Source organism: Hyperolius riggenbachi, chromosome 8, assembly GCF_040937935.1.
Source record: "Hyperolius riggenbachi isolate aHypRig1 chromosome 8, aHypRig1.pri, whole genome shotgun sequence".
In the NCBI taxonomy this organism is placed as follows: Eukaryota; Metazoa; Chordata; class Amphibia; order Anura; family Hyperoliidae; genus Hyperolius; species Hyperolius riggenbachi.
Genome location: NC_090653.1, coordinates 73,007,023 through 73,019,836, shown reverse-complemented (window position 1 = coordinate 73,019,836; position 12,814 = coordinate 73,007,023). Strand labels below are relative to the sequence as shown.

The 12,814-nt window shown below is 46.7% G+C and overlaps 1 protein-coding gene across 1 annotated transcript in view; it reads right to left on the bottom strand.

Annotated features, from left to right (window-relative positions):
- The window catches only part of LOC137528920 (cytochrome P450 2H2-like), a 92,961-nt gene extending 84,123 nt beyond the window's left edge, over positions 1–8,838 (bottom strand). The window contains exon 1 of the mRNA XM_068250685.1: positions 8,802–8,838. The gene's annotated coding sequence lies outside the window, so the exon portion shown is untranslated. The remainder of the gene's footprint in view (positions 1–8,801) is intronic.
- Positions 8,839–12,814: the final 3,976 nt, after the last annotated feature.

Here is a 12,814-nt window from a genome sequence, read left to right as displayed (position 1 = left end):
AGGCACAAGAATGATGGGCTCTCATAGGCTGATGCCTATAACAGTCGATCACTGTCATTGGCTGGCGGGGGGAGGGAGGGGGTGAAAAAAAATTATTGAAAAAAAATATAATAAACAAATGAATACATAAAAAAAACAAAAACATTACAGCAGCGATCAGAGCCCACCAACAGAAAGCTCTGTTGGTGGGCAGAAAAAGGTTGGGGGGGGGGGTAATCACTTGTGTGCTGAGTAAGTTGTACGGCCCTGCAGTGACCTGAATTGTAAAAAATAGCCTGATCACTAGGGGGGTGTAAGCCTATAGTTCTGAAGTGGTTAAATACCGCAATCATCCAGTAAGAGTCCGGCCACAGCAAACAGCACCAATCACACAAATCTTCCTACTTAAGTATCAGCTGATAGAGAGCAGTCAGCTGACACTAAGATCACCAACGTCTCAGCCTATAGGACGGCTGCGTGGCCATATGCGACCACCCATCGAGTGTTGCCAGCTTGTCTCTGTTCTAGTGAGACATCAGCTGGCTTGATGACGTCAGGCGAGCGCAGTACGGATCTACCTGCTGTCTCTGCAACCCGGAAGAGTGAGCGCCAGTGCTGGAAGCCACGGCAGGTGAGTTCCTTACAATTACACACTTGCAAAACACCCTTAAAGAGAATCTGTACTGTAAAATTCTTACAATAAAAAGCATACCATTCTATTCATTATGTTCTCCTGGGCCCCTCTGTGCTGTTTCTGCCTCTCCCTGCTGCAATCCTGGCTTGTAATTGCCATTTTTATGCAGTGTTTACAAACAAAAGACATAGCAAGTGATACTCTGATAGTATCTCAGTGTGTGAGTCATACAGAGTGTGCATGGGGCCTGGAGAGGGTGTGTATAGCTTCTATCCAATCACAAGCAGCTCAGCACATCCCAGCCTGACTGCCTCAGCCCGACAGAGCCGACAGAGGAGAGAAGATTAGATCATATAACAGAGATAATACAGCCACTGTGCAAATAGGAAAGGCTGCAGTAAGACAGAGCACATTAGAACAGCTATAGGAACATATCAGAATCAGAATCAGAATCAATTTATTTTCACCAAGTAAGTTTGCACCTACAAGGAATTTGTCTTGGCAGTTTGCTTAACAAACACAAACACAAACAAAAACAATACAAGGACAGACAGTGTGAATATTACAAGTTAAGGACATTATAAGTATAGTGGCAGTAAGCAATGTGAGAATTGTTCATTTACAGTTCTGTGCTGATTACTATCAAGTCCTAGCAGCTCTAACGTGGTTCAGCATTAAGTATGGCTACCGCTTGAGGAAAAAAGCTGTTCCTGTGTCTGGAGGTTTTGGTAGCGATTGACCGGAATCTTACTCCTGAAGGCATGCGCTGGAAGATGGAGTGAGCTGGGTGAGAGGGGTCAGAGGCCATTTTGGTTGCTCTCTTTCTGCACCTGCTAGTGTAAAGATCCTGCAGGGAAGGTAAGCTACAGCCAATTATCCTTTCCGCTGATCGGATGATGCGCTGCAGCCTCCCCTTTTCTAATGCTGAGCAGGAGCCGAACTATACAGTCATAGGTGATGTTATGGTGGATTCGATGATTGCAGTGTAGAACTGCACCATTAGATTTTGAGGTAGGCCAAACTTTTTCAGCTGCCGTAGATGGTACATCCTCTGTTGCGTTTTCTTGACAATAGTGGCAGTGTTGTTGTCCCATTTTAAGTCGTTTGAGATCATGGACCCAAGAAACTTGAATGACTCTACCTGGGTTATTGTGGATATATTTATGGTTAAGGGGAGGTGCTGGGGGGGAGATCTCCTAAAGTCTATTATCATCTCCATAGTTTTGAGAGCATTTAGTTCCAAGTTGTTGCTGCTGCACCAGGAGGAAAGCTGTCCCACCACATGCCTGTATGCAGACTCATCCCCGTTTTGTACGAGACCAACTACTGTTGTGTCATCTGCAAACTTCAGAACCTTAACAGATATAGGATAGAAGAAATAAGGCTCAACATTTTGTTACAGTCTCTGTAGAAGGGCAACTGAAGTGGGAAGAATATGGAGGCTGCCATATATATTTCCTGTTAAACAATCCCAGTTACCTGGCAGCCCTGCTGATCTATTTGGCTGCAGTAGTGTCTGAATCACACACCTGAAACAAGCATGCAGCTAATCTTGTCAGAGCTGGCAATAATGTCAGAAACACTTGCTGCATGCTTGTTAGGGGTCTATGGCTAAATGTATTAGAAGCAGAGGCTTAGAAGGATAGCCAGGCAACTGGTATTACTTAAAAAGAAACAAATAGGGGTTAATAGAATGGGGATATTGTGGTGAAATTGATAGTCAGTCATTTATATACCAGAGGTAGATTTTTGTTCACTGGGAAATGAATCAGGCCAGTGTTTGTTCGGTCTTTTAGATGTTTAGGCAGCATTATACTAGGAAAACTGAATGGGAAAACTGATACTACCTGCCATACAATGGCCCTCAGTAGGAAGGACAATAGATACCAGGCTTTCCCAGCATCTCTACATTACAGTAGAAAGCAGCATGTGCCCTGTCACTGTGTGTGTACAGAGGCAGGAACATGTTCTCACCTACACAAAGGGGATTTGAACTTAAAGAGGAACTGCAGTGAAAATAATGTAATGAAAAAAGTGCTTAATTTTAACAATAATAACCGTATTTATTGGACTATAAGATGCTTCTGACCATAAGACACACTTAAGTTTAGAGGGAAAAAAACAGGGGAAAAAATATATATACTAAACCTGGTGAATCCACGGTGAAGGGGCATCTTGTGGATTATGCCTCCTCTGTACCTCGTGCCCCCTTGCACCTCTTGTGTCTCCCTCCGTCCTCCTCTGTCCCCCTTGTGTCCTCTTGTGTCCTCATGTGTCTGCCTCTTTCCTCCTTGTGTCCTCCTCTATGCCCCTTTGTGTCCCGTGTGTCCTCCATTTGTCCCGTGTCCTCCTCTGCATGGGCTTAGTACAGAAAGTTCCCGACATTGCGGCAGGTTGGAGGTTCGTATTGGCAGGCATTTAGAAGTCAGGAACTCCCTGCATTTGGACTATAAGACGCAGTGACTTTTTTTCCCCACTTTTGGAAGAGAAAAAGTGAGTCTTATAGTCCAAAGAATGCGGTGTTTATAAATGATTTAGTAAATGTTTGCATATTGTAAAATATTTCCTCTCCATGATTTATATTCTGATATTTATCACCTGGTGACATCTTTACTGCTGGCAGGTGATGTCTGTAGAAGGAGATGCTGCTTTTTTGCGGTTGGAAACAACTGTTATTTCCCACAATGCAACAAGGCTCCCACAGTGTGATGTCAGCACCCTGGTGTAACTTGGTTACAGTTCCTCTTTGAAGAGGAACTGTAGTGAAAATAACATAACAAATAACATTGCTTATTATTTACATTCATTTTTAGATTTAGTCAGTGTTTTACTCATTGTAAAATCTTTCCTCTCCCCGATTCAATGGTGGTGCATCTTTAGTTCTGTCCGGTGATTCGTACGGAATGTTAGTTTCTGAGAGTTCTATGAACAGAGGGAGATATTACTGATTGGCAGTTGGAAAAACTCATTATTTCCCACAATGCAACAAGGTTCACAGGCAGGAAGCTGTCAGGACCATGGTCAAACAGGCATCAGGCATACAGACCCCCCTGCTGATCTAGTAGAGAAAAGGTAAAAATGTATTGTGGGAAACCAATCCTTGGTTAAAGTTACTCTGACTCAAGTTCCAATCCAACTGAACGCATTGTGGAAGGCTAACAATGTATATGTGTAGCATTGGTCCCCGAAATGTCACTCGAAGGATTTTCATCCCCGACAATTCTCACATTCACATGTATGTACTTAGTGTTAGGCTTGGTGGTGTATTCTCCACAGTCAGCATGCAACGCATCAGCTGACGTGAAGGAGGTAAACACACTAGCACAAGGAAACGGGCTATCCCTAGTATAGTGGAGGGGAGGACTGACTCCAATAGGAGATTGTGGCGTACAGAGCCGGTGCAGATCCGACAGCCACAAACAATACTTTCGCGATAACGTCTCAGCGCAAGGTAGCGCTGAGCGCAGCAACCAGAACTGAGGAGATCAGGACAGGTAGACAGAATGAACGCTTGCTAGCTAGCCGCTACTTAGTGACAGCAAGCGTCCACAACAAGACAGACTGGAATGAGGCAGCCAATGCGTTGCAGCGATGGCGTGCCTCACAAAGACAGGACAGGATAGTCAGGAAATAGTAGGATCAAGATAGATGAACGTAACACAGACAAACAGGGTCGGACTGGGACACTAAGGGCCCACCAAGAAAGTTCCAGCCTGAGCCCACCAAGAAAGTTCCAGCCTGCGCCCGCCCCTCCCCCCCCCCCCCCCCCATTTTGGGCTCACATACACATGTACTCTAGAAATTTTGCATGATTTTATGGTAGAGAATAGATTTTGAGCACTTCTGAGGACAGTCTCCAACAGGAATATGTCCACATGCGGCGCGCTGATAACTGTGTCACCACGCACTGGAACATCGGGGTGGTCATCACGGGTCATGGGCAGACTTAACCCCCCCCCTACAAAATAATTAGCGGTGTTATTCACGGAAATTAGGTCTGACCAGATACATTTTAGATAAAATAATCAAGTAGTTACATGCCTCATGATAATTCATCAAGTAGTCAAACGGCAGCAGATTTTCCGACAAAATGCAATCAGATTGGCAGCAGATACCCCCACAAACTGCAGTCAGATTGGCGGCAGATACCCCCACAAAATGCAATTAGATTGGCAGCAGATACCCCCACAAAATGCAGATTGGCAGCAGATATCCCCACAAAATGCAATCAGATTAACGGCAGCCGGCAGATTTCCCAGTTTAGGTAGGCAGGTATATAGGTGTCCCCAGTATAGAGATATACCCAAGTCCACCACCCAGCCATGGCTGACAGCCAGACACCACCAGACAGCCACTTCCCTCAGTTGCCCACACACATGTCATCTCCTTCTCTGAGTCCTGACTCCTGCCTCTTTGGCCTCCAGATTCCAGGCCACACACCAAGCAACAACCGTCCCCCTGGTCACTCTCTCTATTGCGCCACAAGAGACCCCGGACCACCAGCATAGAGCGGATCTGCTGCGTGGGTACAGGACGGCTGGCAGGGGCTAAAGGAAGCCCCAGGTAAGTGTTTTTTTTATTTTTTTTATTTAGAAGGTCCTCGGATGTGTCCTTTAAAGAAACCCTGTAATGACAAAATGTTCCCCTGGGGGGTACTCACCTCGGGTGGAGGAAGCCTCCGGATCCTATCGAGGCTTCCCCCGTCTTCCTGTGTCCCGCGGCGGTCTCGCTCCGGCCCTCCGAATGGCGGGGATGTAAATATTTGCCAGCGCAGGCACAGTATCGGCTCTCCGCTCGGAGATAGGCAGAAATAGCCAATCACTGTTGGGCCGCTCTACTGGGCAGGCGCAAGTCTCCTGCTCCTGCGCAGTAGAGCAGACCCGACGGAGATCGGCTATTTCCGCCTATCTCCGTCATGAGAGCCGCAACAGCGCCCCCGCTGGAGCCAGGGAAGGTAAATATAGCAAGCCTTGTCAGGCTTGTCGGGCCAGGATTGCGGAAAACACTTCGGGGGAGCCAGCACTGGACTGCCTGCAACTCATTGGGACCCTGAGGCTTCCCCCCTACCGAGGTGAGTACCCCCAAGGGAACTTTTTGTCGTTACAGGTTCTCTTTAATGATCACTCAACAACCTGTTCCACAATGGGCAGGAGGACATGGCTGGGCTGTGCAGGAGACAAGGACACGTTTGGCCACAGGCTGCAGTGGTAAAAGAAAGGGGGCTCTGAGGCCACAGCACGCACCTATCGCAACAACAATAAGCCTTTTCACTTAAAGCAGGTGGTTTCGGCACCTGGTGCTAATACTATAGTGCGCACCCCGTGCAAATGTAATTACGGGTTCCGGCAATCGACAGACCCCAAATTACTTCTCCCTCTGAGTTGCTATGACTCGGAGGGGGAATAGTATTTAACGCCACCGGGAATTTGAGTGGCAGCAGGGTGAGCAGTACTTTGTCTCACCCTGTGCCCAGTGTTATAACATGTAGGCCTTTCACTTCTTTTGTAAAGCAGAACCAGTCCCATCCCAGGATGCCTCAGCACCTAAGGGTAGCCATACACTGGTTGATTTGCCATCAGATTCGACCAACAGACAGGGCCGGATTTGTACTCTTTACCGCCCAAGGCCGCTGTCACCAGCCGCCCCCCTTCAGTATAGGTAGCCAGATGACCCCTCCCCCTTTTCCTCTAGTATAGGTAACCTGATGACCCCCACCCCCCCCAGTATAGGTAGCCAGATGAATCCTCCCCCCTTTCCCTCTAGTATAGATAGCCAGCTAGCTATCTATACTAATCTTTAAAGCCTCCTTTTTCCACTTTTACCCTTTCAGTATAGGTAGCCAGCTTGCCTTCACACCGCAGCAGCCTTCAATGTCACTCATTTCTCAGCTCATCTCCAGTGCCGAAGCATCCTATTTACCTCGGTCTCCAATGCTGCCCAAGTCCATAGTCGCAGGCCACAATGCAAACGTGCACAGAGAGCAAGATGGCCTCTGCACAGGCAGCTAGCAGCAGAGTACCATGGCCAGGCACTCGCCTGATCTCCGTGGATTGCAGTATTTGCAAGTTTGCAAATGCTGCAAAAGTTCAGCCTGCTGCTTTGGTGCCCTTGCTCCTGTGGTGCCCTAGTCCATGGCTTAGGCCTAAATCCGGCCCTGCCAACAGATAGATCCCTCTCTGATCGAATCTGATCAGAGAGGGATCGTATGGCTGCCTTTACTGCAAACAGATTGTGAATCGATTTCAGCCTGAAACCGTTCACAATCTGTGGTGGTGCTGGCTGCCACCCGCCCCTCCCCCGCATACATTACCTGCTCCGCCGGCACGACTCCCCAGGTCTCTGCTGTCTTCTTCTCCGCTCTGGTCTCTGGCATGCTTCACTTCTTCATGTCTGGGGGAAGTTTAAACAGTAGAGCGCCCTCTACTGTTTAAACTTCCTGCCGGGACAGGAAGAAGTGAAGCATGCCAGAGACCAGAGCGGAGAAGAAGAAGACAGCGGAGACCTGGGGAGTCGCGCCGGCGGAGCAGGTAATGTATTGCAGCTGTATTGCGGCGGTCGCCGGGCACTCGAACGCCGCTAGCGATGCGCTCTCTACCCGTGGGCGATCAACGGTAATTTCACGCACGGAGCGATCGACTGGATCGATCTATTTTGGGATGAAATAGATTGAAATTTAACGTGTAGCGTGAACGATGTGACAGCAGATTCGATCCGAGTGATCGAATCTGCTGTCGATCAGCGGGGAATCGGCCTAGTGTATGGCCAGCTTAAAAGTGTGGGAACTGCAGCTTCCAGTCTCTTGGGAGCCAGAAAATGCCTACCTTCTCTGAGTTAAAGCTTACTGGACCAGTTGGCTGTTGTTGTTTTTTTAAATTAGGGATGAGTTAGTACTCATAGTGTACCTTTCTGTCTGTTGTGATGGCAAGGGCGCACATCTGCAAGTGGCACCTCCGCTGCACTGCTGGGCTGTTCCTGGGACGATCGGACAGTGGCTGTTAGGCTGGCTGGCCAAGGAGCGGAACAGACTGACTCAAGTGACAGTCCAGACTGAGTCAAAGGCGACAACACCATGCCCCAGGCAAGTGGGTACTGCGCACGGATGTTGCTGTGCCATACAATGAACTCACAGATACTCAAAATTAACCCACTTACAGATAGTATTTAAGTATATGGAGAATTTGCAATAGGGAAAGTTCAGAGTTATGCTAGGTACACACAATGCAATTTTCAGACAGATTTACTCAGATCGACTATTTGCAACAAGTCTGATCTGGTTTCCGATCGATTTTCCATTCACTTCTATGAAAAATCAATCAGAAATCGGATTGGAGCTGTTGGAAATAGAAGATCTGACAGTTAATCTGTCAGAAAATTGCATCATGTGTGCCTAGCATTAGAGGATGTGTAATGCTGTAAAGAAGGACTATGCATACCTATGGGCAAACAAGAAGAAAGAGGATCTGCCTAGTCCCTGCAGCATCCACATTTCCAATACAGAGACCTGCAAACAGAGCACCGTGTAACCTCCCAACCCCCTCCTCCCTGCCAAACTTTTACTACATGGCTCCTAAAATCAGCACCAGGAGGGGGGAGAGAAACTAACATCTATCACACGGACAGAGATCATAGGCAATGCCTGACTGCTGAAGCATGAAAACAGAAGTCACCTGGATGCAACTGAGGAACGGAATGCCATCTGAAGTAAGATAACCACTGTTCATGTTTCTTTACTCCTCCTGCATGCTAGTGATGGACAGATCCATTGCTGGATAATCTAGTGGCTACGTGTTTACACACATACAAACTTGCCGCTCTTCGGTCACTGCAGCCGGAATGACGGGGGAGGGGCACCAAATGAAGGGTAGGAAGTAGCGCAGTACCCTGACTGTCTGTGATGGATGTGACCATGACCACTGACCTCCAATCGTGCGGTGCAGGCAGCGAGCGGCTGCGGGTGGAAAATTTAAAAAATAAAGTTACTAGTACTAATCACCATTCTTAATGGGCCCTGAAGAAATTGAACATGAAGGGCCCCTGTGCGGCTGCACGCCGTATATCCGCCCCTGCCCCCTCAGCTCCCCCCCTTACCAGGAGAGAAGATGGAATGCAGGAGATAAGCTGTCTGGCCAGGCTGAAGGCACCAGTGTGCTGTTTGAGAGGAGGGGGACGTTTCACATGAACAGCTAACCTGAGATTGATGATAACCGTCCGCAGCTCAAATCTGCCGCCTCAACTATGGAAACGAGAGAGCACAGAGGGTGGGCGGAGCAGTGTGTCAGAGGGCACTCTCAGCCAATCAGCGCTCAGGGAAACAGGAGAGGGACAGGCTGAATACTTGAACTCCGGGTTTCGATGCAGAGAGGTGCGTTCGTTTTCCAAGCGCAGCAGCTGGCTTGTCAATTTGCCTGGCTGTAATCTCACTGGTGCAGGCCCAGCTGCCGGGATAGGAGAGAGGGGGGCCCTCTGGTCATGTGACTGATGACGTCACATCACTTAAAGGCGGCCTACCGAATTTTACGTCGGTAGTTCGGTGGGTCAGTCCGACGCTGCACGCATACACATGCCTGAATGTTCTCCAACAATCTAAAACAGACTAAAGTCAGACGATAGGATAGATCTGAAAGATTGAAATTTCTTTGGTCTGGCTCTTTTGAGGTCTTTTGTGCACTTTTTTTTTACAAAGATTATCTGCAGACTTGATCTTTGATCTCTCACTTTCCAAATATTTATCTTGCCTGTACTTTAGCTTTAGTACTCAAAATCTGTTGGCTCTCATACTACATGAAGGGGGTGAAATTGGTCTTTGATCTTTCATTTTCCAAAGACTTTTATCTGATGTGTGTACTCAACTGGAAGTGAAAGTGTCCAACCGTAGGACTTTCATTTTATTTGCAATTGCAAGAAGAGCTCTAGGAAGAGGGATTTTATGTTGTGCAGCTCCCTGTCTAGTTAGCAATCCTGATCATTTACCTCTCTTTTGCTCTCTTTTTCTTCACTTTCTGCCTAGCCCTTTTTCCAAGGGTAGCAGTAGTTAAAGTACACCTGAACTGAGAGGAGTATAGAGGCTGTCATATATTTAAGAAAAAAAAATACCAGTTGCCTGACATCCTGCTGATCTTTTTGGCTGCAGTAGTGTCTGAATCAAACACCTGCAGCAAGCATGCGGCTAATCCAGTCAAACTTCAGTCAGAGCACTTGATCTGCTTGATTGTTCAGGGTCTATGGCTAAAAGTATTAGAGACAGAGGCTTAACAGGAAAGCCAGGCAATCTGCATTGTTTAAAAGGAAATAAATATGGCAACCTCCATAATGCTCTAAGTTTAGGTGTGCTTTAGTGTAAAGGCTCATACACACATCAGACCATAGTCTTTGGAAAATGAAAGATCACAGACCAATCTTACCCCCTTCCATGTAGTATGAGAGCCATACCTACACAGTCTTTTCTATGTAGCTGAACTCCCCATCAGATAGAAATATTTGCAAGATGCTGCACACACAGATGCTGTACAGACACAAAAGATCAGTATCTGCAAAAGTTCTGTTCCTGCCAAAGATCTGTTCCTGCAAATTGCATTCATAGTCTATGAAATCTGCAGATCATCATACACACCTTGTTTAACTGACATTCATCTGCAGATCAGACAATCATCTGCAGATCTGAAAATCCATCCTGGTGGATCTGATCTGCAGATAATTGTCAGTTAAACAAGGTGTGTATGATGATCTGCAGATATCATAGACTATGAATGCATTTTGCAGGAACAGATCTTTTGAATGTCTACAGCATCTTTGTGTGCAGCATCTTGCAAAGATTTTTATCTGATGGGGAGTTCAGCTCCATAGAACAGACTGTGAAGGTATGGATCTCATACTACATGGAAGGGGGTAAAATTGGTCTGTGATCTTTCATTTTCCAAAGACTATGGTCTGATGTGTGTATGAGCCTTTAGAGACAGAGACTTAGCAGGAAAGCCAGGCAATCTGCATTGTTTAAAAGGAAATCAATATGGCAACCTCCATATTGCTCTAAGTTCAGGTGTGCTTTAGTGTAACACCCAGTGATTTAAGAATCTCCTGCAATATTGATTCCATGCTATGGTCATTTTCTGTGCTGCTTAAAGGATACATCTGAGGAAAATAATAAAAAAAACCAAGATCTACTTACCCGGGGCTTCATCCAGCTCCTGGCAGCCAATATGTTCCAGAGTCCCAGGATCCCCTCCGTTGCAGATCCCGACTTTGCAAGGTCGGCATCTTCTGTGCCTGTGAAAACGCATGGCTGCGCCTCTCGTGATCATGCTCACGTGGCCTGGAGCATTCTGCGCAGGCTTAGAACTACTGCACCTGTGCATAATGCTCCCGGCCACCGGAGTGCTACCGCAAGTGGCACGGCTGCACGCTCGCGCAGACGCAGAAGCTGCTGATCTGGCGAGGTCGTCATCTGCAATGCAGGGGATCCTGGAACAGGGACATATCGGCTGCCAGGGGTTGGATGAAGCCCTAGGTAAGTACATCTTGTTGTTTTTTTATTTTACTCGGACATATCATTTAAACTAATCTGTAGGAGTTCTAAGCGATTGTTGTGGATGCTTGCATTTGCTTAGGAAACAACAAAGGTCAATATGGAGAAAATTGTGCACTTATTTGGGGAGCATTAACCACTTCAGCCTTCAGTCGTTTTTCACCTCATGCATCCAAGCAATTTTCAGGTCAATATGGAGAAAATTGTGCACTTATTTGGGGAGCATTAACCACTTCAGCCTTCAGTCGTTTTTCACCTCATGCATTCAAGCAATTTTCACCTCCCATTCATTCGCCAATAACTTTATCACTACTTATCACAATGAATTGATCTATATCTTGTTTTTTTCCTCCACCAATTAGGCTTTCTTTGGGTGGTACATTTTGCTAAGAATTAATTTTTTCTAAATGCAGTTTAACAGGAATATTAAGAAAAAAATGGGAAAAAAATCATTATTTCTCAGTTTTCGGCCATTATAGCTTTAAAATAATTGATGCTACCATGATTTAAACCCACACATTTGTCCCGGTTATTACACCATTTAAATGATGTCCCTATCACAATGTATGGCGACAATATTTTATTTGGAAATAAAGGTGCATTTTTTTCAGTTTTGTGTCCTTCACTATTTACAAACTTATTGTAACGATTGGTGTCAGCACACAGAGAGAATCTGATTATATGATGATCTGCAGAATCATCAACAATACAGATGTATACCTGATTATGGATGATCTGCAGAATCACTAATAATACAAGTATGACTAACCTCTGGACACCTAATAAAATGTAAGTGTTTGGTGAAACTGTAGGCTATCTCCCGAGAAGCGGGAGATATAGGCAGCTCGGCCAAGAACCACCTGAGGGGCAGGTGGCCCTGGGCAGTGCAGAAACTATCTCCTTGATAGTGAGAACCTGGCAACCAGGGATAACTAGAATCAGAGGATAGAATGTACTGCAGCCAGGGGACTCCAGGGGAAGAGGCCACTGGCTGCTAACAGACTGGACTCTCTGAGGAGCGGGAGACCTGGTTGCAGCTGACACTTGGTGGAATGGTGTCACTGCTAGTACAGATAGACTGAGCACTCAAAGGGTGAGTGACAGCCTGGAAGGTCAGGCAGGCCAGGTCGGCAACACACGAGCAGATGAGGTACAGAGACAGAAGACTGATTCGGTAACCGGGTACAGGCAGGGTCTGGCAACAGGTAGACAGATATGCAGAGGTACCGAATCAGAAAGCAAGAGAGAGGTCGACAGAGCAAATAGTCATAACAGATATATATAACAGAGTCCTAGACTGGGGTGTGAGGTCCTTGGTCTCGACACCCGGGAACTAGTCTAGAGTAAAACACAGAAAAGACACAGTATCCCTAAGCTTGGGTGTGAGGTCCTTGGTCACAACACCCTGGAACTGGTCTAAAGTATATCACAGCAATGACACAGTATCCCTAAGCTTGGGTGTGAGGTCCTTGGTCACAACACCCTGGAACTGGTCTAAAGTATAACACAAGCGTAATCTGGCTAAGTGTGAATTCCCAGGTCCTCCTGGTTCTAACACACTGTGGGATCTGACTGGTCTGAGTACTCACACGTAAGTATTCGCAACGGCAGACAACCAGCAACTGACAGGCAAGATGTATATATAGTGCAGCGCTCCTCAGCGCCGCCCAGCACCACTC